Below are 13857 nucleotides of genomic sequence, written 5' to 3'. Positions count from 1 at the left end.
TCGCAATAACTACCATAATATGGGAAATATTACATCCATTTGAACGTATTATAACTAGTAGGAGTAATACCAAAATCGTATTGTCTTGATACGACCAACCTTAACTGCAAGTGTAAATAAAAGCTTTGGAGGACAAAAAAATCATACCTCCCTTCGTAGGCACATCGAATTCGTACAAATTATGTATTAATCTTACAATATTTATCTAAAACTTTCGTCTGAAACAATGTTTTATAACAGGAGCCATTGCTGCAGGGGGTTGAAAAAAACAAGGGTAGAATTTAAAAAAAAATCATAATTTCCGTACCATTTAAACTATCAAATATATTCTAATTTATTGTAAAACCTTAAATTATTATCTACAACTTTTATCATAAATATTTTTTATACCACCTACCAACACTGTAAGGGGTGGAGTGGAATAAACAGGGGTTGAATAACAAAAAATTCATAACTTCCTTAGTAAGCACAGTATCAAGTCCGTACAAATTTTTTGTAAGTCTTATAAAATGTATCTAAAACTTTTGTCTGAAACAATTTTAGATAATAGAAACCATTATTGCAAGGGGTTGAAAAAACCTGGGGTTGGAATGAGAAAATAAATAAAATTTCCGACCCGGTTGACTAGCGAATCCAATGTTATTTTTTTTGTAACTTACTAAAAACTGACTAAAACTGTTCTTTAAATAATTTTTGTTTACCCAACCATTACTGCAAGGGGTGTAAATAACATGGTTTGAAAGTAAAAAAAAAATATATTTTTTTTAATATACCTACTATCATATCCGTTATAAATTATTATATTAATCGTGAACCACGTTTAAAACTTTGTATGAAACAGTTTTTGTTGAAATGAATTATTACCATAAAAACAAGAGTTGAAATTTCAAAACTTTCTAAGTATCAATTTCGTTTGAATTTATTTTAAACCATTATATAATAATATTATATTAAACCTTGTTCCAAAGCGAATTTTTATACGACCAGTTATTGGTGCAAGGGATTTAAAATAGTGTTTGAATGTCAAAAAATTTAAATAACTATCTTAGTTGGTATTAAATATGTAATTCGTCCTAAACTTTTCAATGCTGCATTGTAAACTATTCAATGCCAGATACATTGAGTTAAAAGTAATCGTAATAATTTCGCTGCATGGAAAATATGTTATGTGCATTAAGTTATAAAAATGTTCCAGAAGTTTATAGAATTTTCCAAAATATTTTCGAAATCTGCCTACGCCTGTAGGCTGTTGCTGGAAGGGATTTATTTTATTGCAAACAGCTTTTTTTTTTTTGCCCAGTTTAAATATCTTTAACTAAGCAATTATTCGTCTAGTAGTTTAATTAACGTTATAAATCTAAAAATTTGCATTTGAGCCTGTAGCCCGAGGTTTTGTTTCTAGTAGTTCCGGGCCCAGCCAACAGATAGCGTCACAAGTCGCGCGAAACCCGGTCTCAGTTTCCAGTGCAGTGCAGTGCAGGAGTCGCACTCGCATATCTGCCTCGTTCTATGACTGCCGCTAGTCCTCCAGCCGCCAGTTTATTGGGCGTGCTCGGCGGAGCGTGCGGGACGAGCTGGCTAATCCGGCGGTATTGCGCGCCGTTCGGCAGCCGAGGAGTGGCGCAGGGATTTGGGGAGCCTTGCCCGGCGCACACTTAGCAACGTCATCGTACCGAGTTCAATCTTACCACGAGCGCATCAGGTGCGCCCTCACACGACATGTTCATTTTTTTCATTACTTTTTGACGTGACGTCTAATAAATCGATGAACGCCGGCTTTACCCGCACGAAAAAGTGTCCCATAACGCACATTGTCCCGTTACTGTGTCCCGTTACGCTCATTGTAGGCTTGCGCCGCGTCTATCTCTCTTCCAGTCGATTGGAACAACCATCTATTTGACATATTGGAAGAAGTTAAATAGCAAACATGTATAAAAGTTATATTTAAAATAATCTCTTCGTTAAAGTAATAAACATATTTGAATTAATGAGTGCAAATAAAAGTAAATTTATCAATTAAATTGTAAATTTCATTTCACTCCTTTGTATCCATAAAAATAGTGATAATTCAATAAAAAAGATTCAATTTTATTCATAAAAGTATGCAATCATTTCATCAATGTTTTGTTATGACGTTGTCACGTTAAACTATCGTCCGTAAACCGACTTTACATACAACCAATTTTTTTTTTGTTTTTGAAAGGGCTATTTATAAAAAAATTAATGCGATACCGTCCTTGCATATTTTTCAACGGATATTCACGTACAGGTGTAAAAAGGTGACAAGTCTCTGTAATTTTCACTTACGCAACTTTTTACACCCATGATATTAAACTAAGTGAATATCTGTTAAACATGTATGTGGCAGAACAACAAATAAAAGTAAGGCATGGATTTAAAATTTTAGAAAGAGCCGTTTAAAAAAAATAATGACAGAAAATCTAAAACATGGACGTGAGACAGTCTTTTAAGGCTTAATCGCACAATCTACTTGAGACCAAGAAAAGTATACTCAATTTGATTAACCTTCGAAACCTTCCATGCATGCATCGAAATACGAAATAATTATTTGGCCTGAGTTGGGGTAGTGTTCAGCGTAATTAACTTATAACTGCTGGGTAGTGGGTAAGAATCAGAATAGGTGATTTTGTTGGTAGTTCCCAACTAAGCCATCCGGCATGAGATAAAAACTTTCATAAACTCCAAAATAAAATTATAAAGATGCAAGATGATTTGAGGCAGCTAAACATTTATCTCATAGAATGCTCAGTAAATGTTGGGGTGACGGCCGTCCAGCAGTTGGAATTTAAGAATTCGTGTCACGCAAAGGACGTCACGACAAGAACTCCGTACTATTAGATGTCGTGAAGTTGGTACTGTAATAAATAACAAGACTCGGCTAATGCACGCGCTCGCCTGCTCTTTATTTAAAAACTTGTGCGCACGACTGTAGCACAACCGTGGCGAGGGCTGAGACTAACGAATTAACTTCGCAAGCGAGACAAAAACTTTGTCCGAAGTTCAGCACAAAAACTAATAAGCGCTCCTTGTCTTTTTGGCAGAGGGGCGAGGTCGTTGGAAAATGGGGAAAGAAGAGGGGAGCTGGGAGAAGTTACTCCCGATATTACTTATCCCAACGTTCCCGCCTTCTTTAAGTCAATAACTGCAACTTGAGTTTAGGGGGTTTAGCTCCAGTCGTTTCTCACAAGAATGCAATACTCGTCGCGATTAGAATACACAGAAATATTTTATTAATATAATACAACATAATATTAAGCACTTCAGTTTTAGAAAACACCATTTTGGAATAAGTTATTTAGTGCATACTTGTAAGGAAAGAGGAATATCACAAATATCAAGAAAGCTGTATTTGAAAAGGGCAAACAGAAGAAAAGTGCGCCTTTCATGATTTGGCTCAAGCAGAATAAACAGCGCAAAGGAAAGATCTCGATGTGTATGGTTATGCATTCCAATTACTTGCTAGCCGTTTAGGTTAGGAGTGCACGAGCCAACCACAACACCGCATGGAAAATGGGAAAATATTTAATCGATAATTTTGTAATATATGTTTTGTACATTAAGTTCTTAAAATGATCCAGAAGTTTATAGGTGGCTTCCAAAATATTTCCAGAATAAATAGGTACTTCGAAATTTACCTACTCCTTAAGGCTGTGCTGAAAGGGATTTTTTCTTTTAAATACGTATCTAGTTTTCCAGCCTTGTGAGGGTAAAGCTGACCTGTTCTAGCGTGGCCACTATCAAGGTCTCTCTACCAGGATTTAGTGCCAAATTTAAAGAATCAAAACCTTAATCGTAAATAATTAGTTTGTTTCAAAATGGAAAACCTAGTTATGGTCAGCACTAATCTATCTGATTGGTTTTGTTCTGCTAATCAAATTATTTATTGTGAATGTATGGAAAAATATTTTGTACAAACGTTTTAACTAGTTTGAGAAAAAAATTTGAAGGAAAATATATGAACAAAAATTCCCAGCTTAAACACTCCACCACTTTTAAACAAGAGGTCATATTTTTAACTCTGCGGTTTTGAACTTAAAAACTATAGTGATGTTGATTTTTGCTCCCCTAGAGCTTTAATTTGAAGTGGTTTCCGATATTGGGGATCAGGTCGATGAAGAGGAATGGTGATTTCTGCGAGAGTGAAAGCTGTGTTGGGGTCTTGGGGCTCAATGACCAACTTTCAGTGTTCTGTGAAGCAAAATATGAATGTTTATCTTCAATTATTGTTTATTAAGTAAAACGGGAAATATTGTTCGACCGTGAAAAATACATTTTACACAGCCATTGTAATTTCCGTTTGAAACGATTTTACGAAATCAGTCCGGGTAAATGTTGGGATTGTTTGTTGCTATAACAAGGTAGCCACAAGAAACTGTAATACAATTTCCCTGACTATTCATGGCCTGAATTATTTATTTCCTTCACTAATTTTATTTAAAATAATTCACCTATATAAAATTAGACAGAAATATAGAAAATCTAGCCCCAACCATCCCAATATAGCTGGCCTAGTTAAAACAGAACCTTGAATATGCCATTTTACGGTGTGTATGACTATGCACCAAATCACCATCTAAAAAAAAAAAAAGGTTTCACAGACTGGGCGATGGCAGACTTGAGTATGTTCCCCTATAATAACTATCACTTGGAAATTTCCATGACATAATGTTAAGTGAATTCCTCGACTACCCCTCACCAATTTCATTTACCCTGACTTTTTTTCTTATATTTCTGATCTTACCCTAATTTCCACAAAGCGAATCAGCAATGTCCAATTCCTTTCCCTAAGTCCTGTTTTAAGTTGCGTACTACTTGTTTAATGACTTCGTTGTCAAGGAGACATACAGCCTGAATAATACACATAAGTACAAGAGGCGAGCTACTGCACAAGTCAAGGCTCGGACTCGCTTGCCATTTTGGTTGGTTATTTAATTTACTTGTCGTTTCTATTGTAACCTCTCGTGTCAAACGCAAGAGGAACAAGGGGTGATATGGTAGACATAGGTGTGCTAAGTGTTAGATATACACTGTTTTATTCTTCAAATACACATACCCTTAACATACAAACATTAACTTCAAGATATAAACAAATAACATTTGTTTCCAGAGCTTTCACTTGTTACACAGCTGGAAAGTCTCTGAACAGAAAATACAAAAATGATTAGGACAGCCCTTACTTAAGTAATTTTCATTTCAAATTCATTGATCACAGGAAGTATCGACAACAATTTTTTTTTGTGTAACATCTTAGCTCTCGGTGCACGGCTTTGAGTGGGAGTAATTTTGTGAATGGAAAGGAAGTCTCATGGAACGTAAATGTGTAACCACGGTTCTGCCATCTATGGCGGATGACGCAAACTTCGCAAAACCAAAGGTAAACTTTATATTATTACTGTTTCATTAATTTTAGCAAGATGGGCAGTACGCTAATAAAATTACGTGTCTTAAATACAGTATAAAACCGGGGTTTAGTCTGTTTTCAAGTCTTTTTTCGGTTTTACATAAGCCGTTTCATTATATAGTTTACATTTTCGTCTGCAAAGGGTTAGTCGACGTAGCTGCTTCGGCAGCGAATTCTAGCGGTGGGTACGGAAAGTACGTGTGGTTCGCGTCCAGAAATGTAGCTGAAAACACAATTTGCGTATTTTATGACGTTCAGCTTTATTTTAAAAAAATTCTAAGTTAAATTTTGTGTTCGAGTTTTTACTATAACATGCGAACCCATATATTTGCTCTTTACCGGGGTACATGTTACACATCTATGCCGAGTACTGGAAGATTCTCTCACTTTTTTTTATACTACAGTTTTATCATTTTTGCCAGTTTTAAAATTCCTCGTAAATAAATGTATTTTCCGTCAAACAGATAGAGCAAACGTATGAAACTTGTTCCACCAGCGATAGTCCTGCTGCCTCTTGACACGACGCCAGCTGCACGTTACAAGCTCGTGTCCGAACGCGACATTTTACGTTAACACCCGTTCCTCCCGCCGACAACGCCGTTACAAGCGTGAGTTAACACGCTCGTTTACTTCGCGCCGTTCCAACCACGCGAAGGTGCGTTCCAGCGTGTGACCCGCCGCTTTTTCAATGCTCGCCTTATCGCAGGCCTGAGCAGAGGGTTCCTCATCCGCTAGGTCTGCAGAGGCAGGAGAGCGTGAAAGTGGGCGGAAAGAAGGGTCAGTTGGCCAAAAACCTATTTAACACTGAACACTGATTCAAGTCAATTGTTTGCAATTGTTCTGCAAAGTCACACAGCGGGAACATTAAATAACTCTTCAGTTCGTAATTTGTAGTAACGGCCTTCATCAGACAATCTCCGTGTAGTCATATGAAACTCAAGACGACTGCAACTCGCAAGCTGTTGTTATTAACAAGCAGCGATGATCACTCACTTGATAACCACCAAAAGGTGACAAGACGTTGAAACAGCTCTAACTTAAAATTACTAAGTAAATTTTCAGGGAAGTTACTCCGAACAATCATCGCGTTGAACTCCATTTTTCTTACTTTTATCTTAAGTTTTTTTTTTTAAATTTCAGTTGCAGAAACACGCGAAGAGCGACGCCCGTCAGTGCTGTTGAGGGAGGGTGGATAAAGTAGAAGAAAGGCAGAGAGAGAGAGTGGGAGAGGACGAAAGGCAGAGGGAAAGAGACTTGTAGAGACAGGCAGAGACCTATGCAAGATACGCAGACCGAGGCAGAGAGGAGAGAGAGGCAGCTGAAGAGGCAGAGGGAGAGACACAGGGGTAGAGACAGTCAGGACAGAGGCGGTGGGAGAGAGAGAGAGGCGCACAATGGTCCACGGAGAACTCTGCCGTAATTAATAGCACCGCGGGGGGTGCCGGTCCCGCACTCAGCCCCTGCGTCTCTTCTCCGGCGCACGGGACGAAGAGCCCGCCCCTGCAGGGCGCAGATCCCGGCTGCAAACAGGCCTCGTATTGACACTGCATTAGGGAGGACTGCTTGCCGAGCCGGCCTGGTGGGGCAGCTCTACGGCTGAGGCCACAGGCACGAGTACCCGTACCCGGGTACCGCAGGTGCGCCACGATGAAAGCTTTCTTGGACGACTCCGTGGCCGCTGCGCTGGTGCTGAGTGTTCTGCGTGCTAGTTTTCGTCTTAAATGCGTGTCCGGCAGTATCCTGCTATTTATATTTAATGTGCATCTATAAACTGAAGAGCGTGGTAAAAAAAAATTGTTAATTTAGGGCTGCTGGAAATTTATGTATCATGACTTCCAGCCCCGTTTTTGTTTTATCCGGGACTTTTAAGTGACTTTCGTGCCCTGCAAACACCCTGGTTTCGAGAATAATAGGAACGCGCTAGGAACTAATGCCTTGATATTAAATATTTCTAATGGAAATATGTGAACGAAACATTATAATACTTGTACGTTACACCATCATTATGTATAATAGTAAAATATTAGTATAAATGGAGCATATTTTAGTGATTCTAAGTTATCCAAATGTGTGACTGCGGTATTGGGTGACTCCTGGATAGTCCTCATGCAACCAGAATGGAATCGAACCGGCGACCATTTCAGTAGAGACCTGGGGAAGGTAGCTGCTAGCCCAAAATGCTAGCCAGTTTCCCGAACAAAGGAAATCCAGCCGCAGTGTGCCAACAATCAGCAGCAAAATAACCACTCGAGGCCAGAGCTCCGTAAAAATAGAATCAAATTAGAAAGTATCGATTCAAGTTTTCGCTGGTTGCGGGGATGGCAGATTCGCACGCGAGAGCAGTTCGGTTTTTTCGGTAAAATATTTCTACCGTTCGAATCCCATTGCGGTTACACTATAAAAAATATATTTTAAAATTCGCAAGAAATTTGCTTGTATTTTCACCAACCCGTGTAAAAGTACAACAGCGTGTTTTGTAAATACATGTTTGTAAATTTACAAGAGAAAAAATAAATACTTGTAGAAACGCGTAGTTACTGGCAGTCGCAACAGGTAGCAGCAGTAACGTCTCGTGCTAAAGCACAAACGTGACTTATCTGTTTTTCACGAGAAACCAGTACTATAGATTCCCAGAGGCTTACAGCATGCTTTGAAACAATATAGTTCTTATTATCTTTCATTCTGTAATGATTGTTTAGTCTATTGGATAAGCGCTTTGTTCTAAAAGTTAACATTTGCAACAGCTTTCCTCGGTTCGAAACCAACCTACGCCAATATTTTTTATAAATATTTTTAAAAACCTTTTTATAAAATACATCAACAAGATGGCGGCCTATCAGCAAACGACGCAAATCCAAGATGGCCGCCAACACCCACCAGAATAACTTTAAAATACTAGAGTATAATCTGTAATTTGGTACAGAGCTCTGCCTTGTAGTTTTACAAGTGATATCGTTTGGCAACTGAGTTTAAAAAAAAAATACTGTAAAGGTACAAAAATATTTTTTTTCAATGCACAGTTTGCTTCCGCTCCTTTCTACTTGTGTGGCTCACAGACACCAGAATAAATCATAAAACACAGTAAAATATGTTTAAACATGGCAGTCTGTGGTTCGGCACTTTATGTAATCTGTAACCAATCCAGCGGATCGCTCTCGTATTTTCCTGGGTGTGTTCCGTTTTTTGATCGTGGTCGCGGTCGCATTATTTGCTGCCCAGCCTTTTTAGTTCGCTCGGACCTTCTCGTTACTGCCGGTATTCATTTCAGTGCAGTGACTATTTTCTAGCTCTTCAACATTTTCAAACTTTAATATTCCCACTGAAACAATACTGTCGTTTGACAACCCGGCACGACCGCTAATCCGGTAAGTTCGTAGATCCAAACGTACTGGATTGAGAAACTTTCACTGTAATAGAAAAACGCGGCACAAATTATATATAATATAATTTACGCTCATCACTGACTCACTGACTGTATGAATTCTGTTTTAATGCGCTTACATTTTATCATTTTGCTCGTTTCTAACCTGTTCCTCTTAGCATTGCTGCAGAGTCCTTGGCGCAAAGATAATATGCATGGGGGTACGGAGTCGTATTTTGACGAGGCCGATAGTATCAAAATTTTTCAGTGATGAAAGCCGTGGTTTAGTTTGCCACTTTTTTGGTCACGTATATCGGTTTAATATAATTCAAGTTGTTGAATCAAATCAAAGTGTGTTTGATTAAATTGACCGCGAATATATGTTAAGGCACATTCGAACTGTAGCATGCTGATGTTGTTGCGACCTCGATTTAATTGAGCCACCTTCATACGAATTGCACTGCTAATATGGTTTCCATCCTATAGTATATTAAATAGAATACACAACAGGAATATTCCTGAATGACCAGAGACAATTAACAGGCAATGTAGTTTATTGAGAGGTTCTTCGTTAAAAAACAATTTGACAATTTTTTTTATAATTTCATACATATATATATAATCAGAAAAATTTTCATTTCCACAATATTTAAATAAATTGTATTTTTAATAAAGATTTGGTGTATATTAAATTAAAATGTTTGTTATATTCATCATTTTTCAACGGGCGCCTACTACTACTAGTAGGTAGTAAAATAATAGCAAAAGAGCTTCCCGCAATTTTCGTCTCACGACGCGTGGGTTTATCGCAGGGGGAAAAAAAATTGTTTCGGCGTAACAAACAGAAAACAGGATTACACGAACCCTCCGAAGCCGCTCCGCAACGTTTACAGCCAACTCGGGCAAATGATCCGCGCGGTAACGAAACTCCATTCCCCCTCCCACTCCTCGGCTAATACTCTTCCCCCTCTCTCTCTCTCTCTCTCTCTCTCTCCCCCCCCCCCCCCACTCTTCATGGTTGTTCCCGCAGATTCCACTCGCCCGCAGACCTCTGTTAGTGGGTAATTAAATTTTACGAGCGGAATCCTCGCCGGCGACGGGGCCGCCGCCCGTCGGTAAGGGCCACGCACGCGGCTATCTCAGAGGGCCGAGCCAGGCGAAACTCGTCCTTACGGCGCGGCGGCCCCGGGAAACGACCGCCCGAGGATGTTCTGCCGCGAACAGAAAGGAACAGCGGTAACAGGTGATAAAAAAAATCCCGAAGGGGGGGGGGGGGGTGGTGTGTGTGCAGAGGAGAAAAAAAAATCACCTGAGGATGCAACAAATACGAGCTCTCCCCCTCTTCTTCCTCCTTTTTTTCTAGGTAGGCTACTCCCGTAACAAATACGACCTCGAGCGGCTGTCGCATCTACCTTCTCCGTTCTGAGATCGTTCCGAAGCTGAGGCTTTTATCCGGAGTCCCCCCCCCCCCCACACGACCCCGCATTGTATCTGTGGACGTGCTGATCACGAGGGGAAAATCATGCACTCCCCGATTAGTTTGCACGCGGTAGAACCACTGCCAAAAAAAAAAAAAGTATTATTTAATATATATTCTAAAAAATTCTCACCGTAGGTTACTCGGGAGTTAAAAAATGCTTTGTCAAATACCAAATTCGCCCCCACGTCTAATAGTCATGAGTTTTCAAATGTTGAAAGCTGCAGAGTCAGGAATTGCAATGAAGCGCGTAGGTCCAATATCCTCCACTCTATTCTGAAACCTCAGCTCTTAATATTTCCGATAAACAAGTCTATGAACTGCAGTGGCTCTTATTAGGGTGGATTCGCTTGCCTCGACAACTTTCAGGTGAAAACCAGAGGATAATACACGGGTAGTAACTAAACGGGATCTGCCAATGAGGTGGTGAGGTTATGTCTGCCTCACAAAAATTTCAGCCCTCATTCTGTTCAAAGTATTATTAACGCAATTTAACAGGACAATTTTTTTATGCTTTACAATATTCACAATTACTGATTTCCAACTATAGTAACAGTAACGAAAGCATTAAATATCTGTTAAAGAAATAATGCAATATACGAAACATACGTCATCAGTTAAGGATTCCAATTACTACGTATGTGTCTAAAACATCTTAGGTACGATCTAGTGTATTATTTACGATTAATAAAAGGCACCAGTAAAAATTAATTAATTCACTAATTTTAAGTAACGGTTGTTTTATCTTAGAAAGCCTACTGTGTTCGCCTGTACTGTTGTCTTCCAAATTATGTTTAATATCTACCATCGTTGGGTTCGCCTGTTTGTCCTATAGTTTCCCGAGGTAGTTCTGTGTGTTTGTTTACTTGTTGCAATTGTCTCGTCATCAGCCCATTGTGTTAGTCAGTGGTGTGATGATTTTATATTCCGTCAACGGAATTCTCTGCGCTGTCTAAGCATTCAACTTTTTACGACTGATTTTGACTTTTTTTCTTCTCAGTGTTGTGTATTCAAATCTTGTCAGTTCTTATATCTTGCAGGTTCTACGACGTGCAGGGTAAACCAGTAAAATAAAACTTTTAAATTAATCTTCTCGATTAATTGATTCAATTAAAGAACGCTCGACTAATGTGTTCGTTTCCTCGAACGTCTCTTGTAAGGAAGAAACAAGCTGCGTGTGTTCCTCCGCATAGGCATATTGACGACTCATCTCAATGCCGACTAGCTTCTCTAACGAATAATGTGAAAGTAAGCATCTTACATTCAACCAGAAACTATCTCCACGAGAAAGATCATAAAAAAAAAACACCCATTATATTCGCGATAAGTAGTCTGGACTCTAGACAGTTCAGGTAGTAAAAAAAACGTAAAAGTTGGACATTACGGTGGTACTGGAGAGAGAGGAATAGCGGACGAGTTTATGACAGCGCACGCCCGACCGATCAATTTCAACGAACGACCTCTCCGGCAATTTATACGCTGTTCGTGTCGTGAAGAGTCTGGCTGCCGGGCGCAAGGAAGGGGCGTTAAGTAATGAATGAGAAAAAAAAATGAAACATGGCCTAAGCTTAAGACGGGGGGAACGAGCAGAAAACACGACGGAAGAACAGCCATCAAGCGCGCGGCGGATGGAACAACGAAATGAAGCAATCGGAGAAGTGGCGGAGAATGAGGAGGGGGGCGAAGCGAGCGATGAAACCGGGAGGTAGTGACGCGACCGGCGACTGCAGTTACCTCCCCCCCCCCCCAACCCTTTTTTCTAACAAAAGTACTTTTTTCCCCCGACGCGACGGGACGCTCTTGGAGCGCAGCCAACGCCGACGGCTGCAATGCGCACACGAGCTGCGCCCCTGGACGGCAGGCACCTCGCAGTACATCGATCCCCGCCGCGAGGCCTGCATGTGCAGGGGCGAAGGGGGACGTGGCGGATCTGCACACTCCGCGGACATGTTCCGAGAGCTGCCATGTCTCGGGCATGGCAGGCCTCGTTCACGCCACAGTGGCCCACTCCCACCAAGGTATACACCAAGTCAGGTGTACGCCCGCTGCGAAAAATATGTAGCAAACCCCGAAGTCTACATAATGCTGTTGTTACACGGGAAAATAAATAATCTATTGGTAAAAACTAAGAACGACGATATATATATATATATATATATTATCACTAGCTGAAGTAGCCGGTGTTGCCCGGGATAAACATACCATAATATAACGAAGATCACTTCCGAGTTTAAAAGTTTGCAGGACAAACGCTTGAAAAAAAAAAAACGGGAAATTTTGATTAAATCCAATTGATTTGTACAAGCTCGGGTGAATCTAGACTACGCATCAGCAAAACCGAGACGCCAATCTTCAGCTTAATTTTGTGGGGAGGCAGGTAATAACCCCTCGGCAAGATGTGACGGACGCATCAGACGGTAACGCATTACAAATTCAAGGCAACGCCGTATTGACAAAGTTTTAAACTAAACTGTTATTGGCGCTTTTAATTCGCCAGCAGCCGAGAGCTTCACTGAGCGGATGGGTTTTGCCAAGGAGAAGCTCACTTTCGCATTTATAATATTAGTAGGGATTAGTAATATGCATATATATTCTCGTGAACAGTTATCGTATGCACCATATGCACCAGGCACTGCCAATATTAGGCTGGAAGAATTCTAAATACAGACACTGCATTGCTAAAATTTAATTTAATTATATAATTTATTCCAGAGCTAGTTTTGGAATACAGTCAAAAAATAAAGGTACCAAATTAAAACAAAATCTTTTTTCTGCCAGAAAAAGATCTTGGCCTTAAGATTTCATTTTCACGGTTTTAACCATTTTTTGTTTTTAGGTAAATACTGATGTGCCCACACTGAGAGAAAGGTTTGTTTGCCTCAACAAAATATTTGTTTATATATGGCGAATTAAATATATTTAGTTAATTCAAACAAATATTTTGTAGTAGGAGAGATACTGTTGACCCAACAAAATGATTTTTCAACTCAAATGTATATTTGGTTAAGTGTAACAAATTATTTTTGTTACGTACCGAGTTTGGTTAAACTAACAAAATATTTTTTTCCACCTAGTAAATATTTGTTTCGCCATATATAAACAAATATTTGTTTGATTTAAACAAACTTTTTTCTCTGTGCAGAGTTCGACATCTCCATGGGCGATCAACAACTGAAAGCTTGGTATCATCCGGTTGAGTCTGCCAGTTAGAAACTCGGTTATAAAGTTATCTGGATTCCACAACTATATTTTCTGTGTACGAAGATCGGCCAGACCATCATCCAATCATGGCCGCCCACAGGAACCAGTTGCAGCTCGGCTGTAAATTACCCTAAATTAAATACTATGCCAGAAAAAAAAAGTCTCCGATTCACCTGTCGGCGTGCACATATATGGGCTAGCAACCCATGCATGTGCTGTAAAGGATTTCGTTGGAGCGGCTCTCACAGCTCTACACTACGCGCCTCACCCGAGCTAGGTCACGAGCTTGCATCACACTAACAAGCTCATAATAGCTCAAGACATCACGACTCTACAACACGCCAGCACCTCCCTCCTCCGCCGACGTCACGCAAACGTAACTTTCTCCAGCATTGC

At 39.9% G+C, this 13857-nt stretch overlaps 1 protein-coding gene across 11 annotated transcripts in view; it reads left to right on the top strand.

Annotated features, from left to right (window-relative positions):
- LOC134533970 (atypical protein kinase C) overlaps positions 1-13857 on the top strand; it is a 391849-nt gene that overhangs the window by 182776 nt on the left and 195216 nt on the right. The gene's annotated exons all lie outside the window — the stretch shown is intronic.

Source organism: Bacillus rossius, chromosome 7 (genome assembly GCF_032445375.1).
Source record: "Bacillus rossius redtenbacheri isolate Brsri chromosome 7, Brsri_v3, whole genome shotgun sequence".
Taxonomy (NCBI): Eukaryota; Metazoa; Arthropoda; class Insecta; order Phasmatodea; family Bacillidae; genus Bacillus; species Bacillus rossius.
The sequence above is the reverse complement of the archived record's forward strand: the minus strand, read 5'-3'. Positions and strand labels throughout refer to the sequence as shown.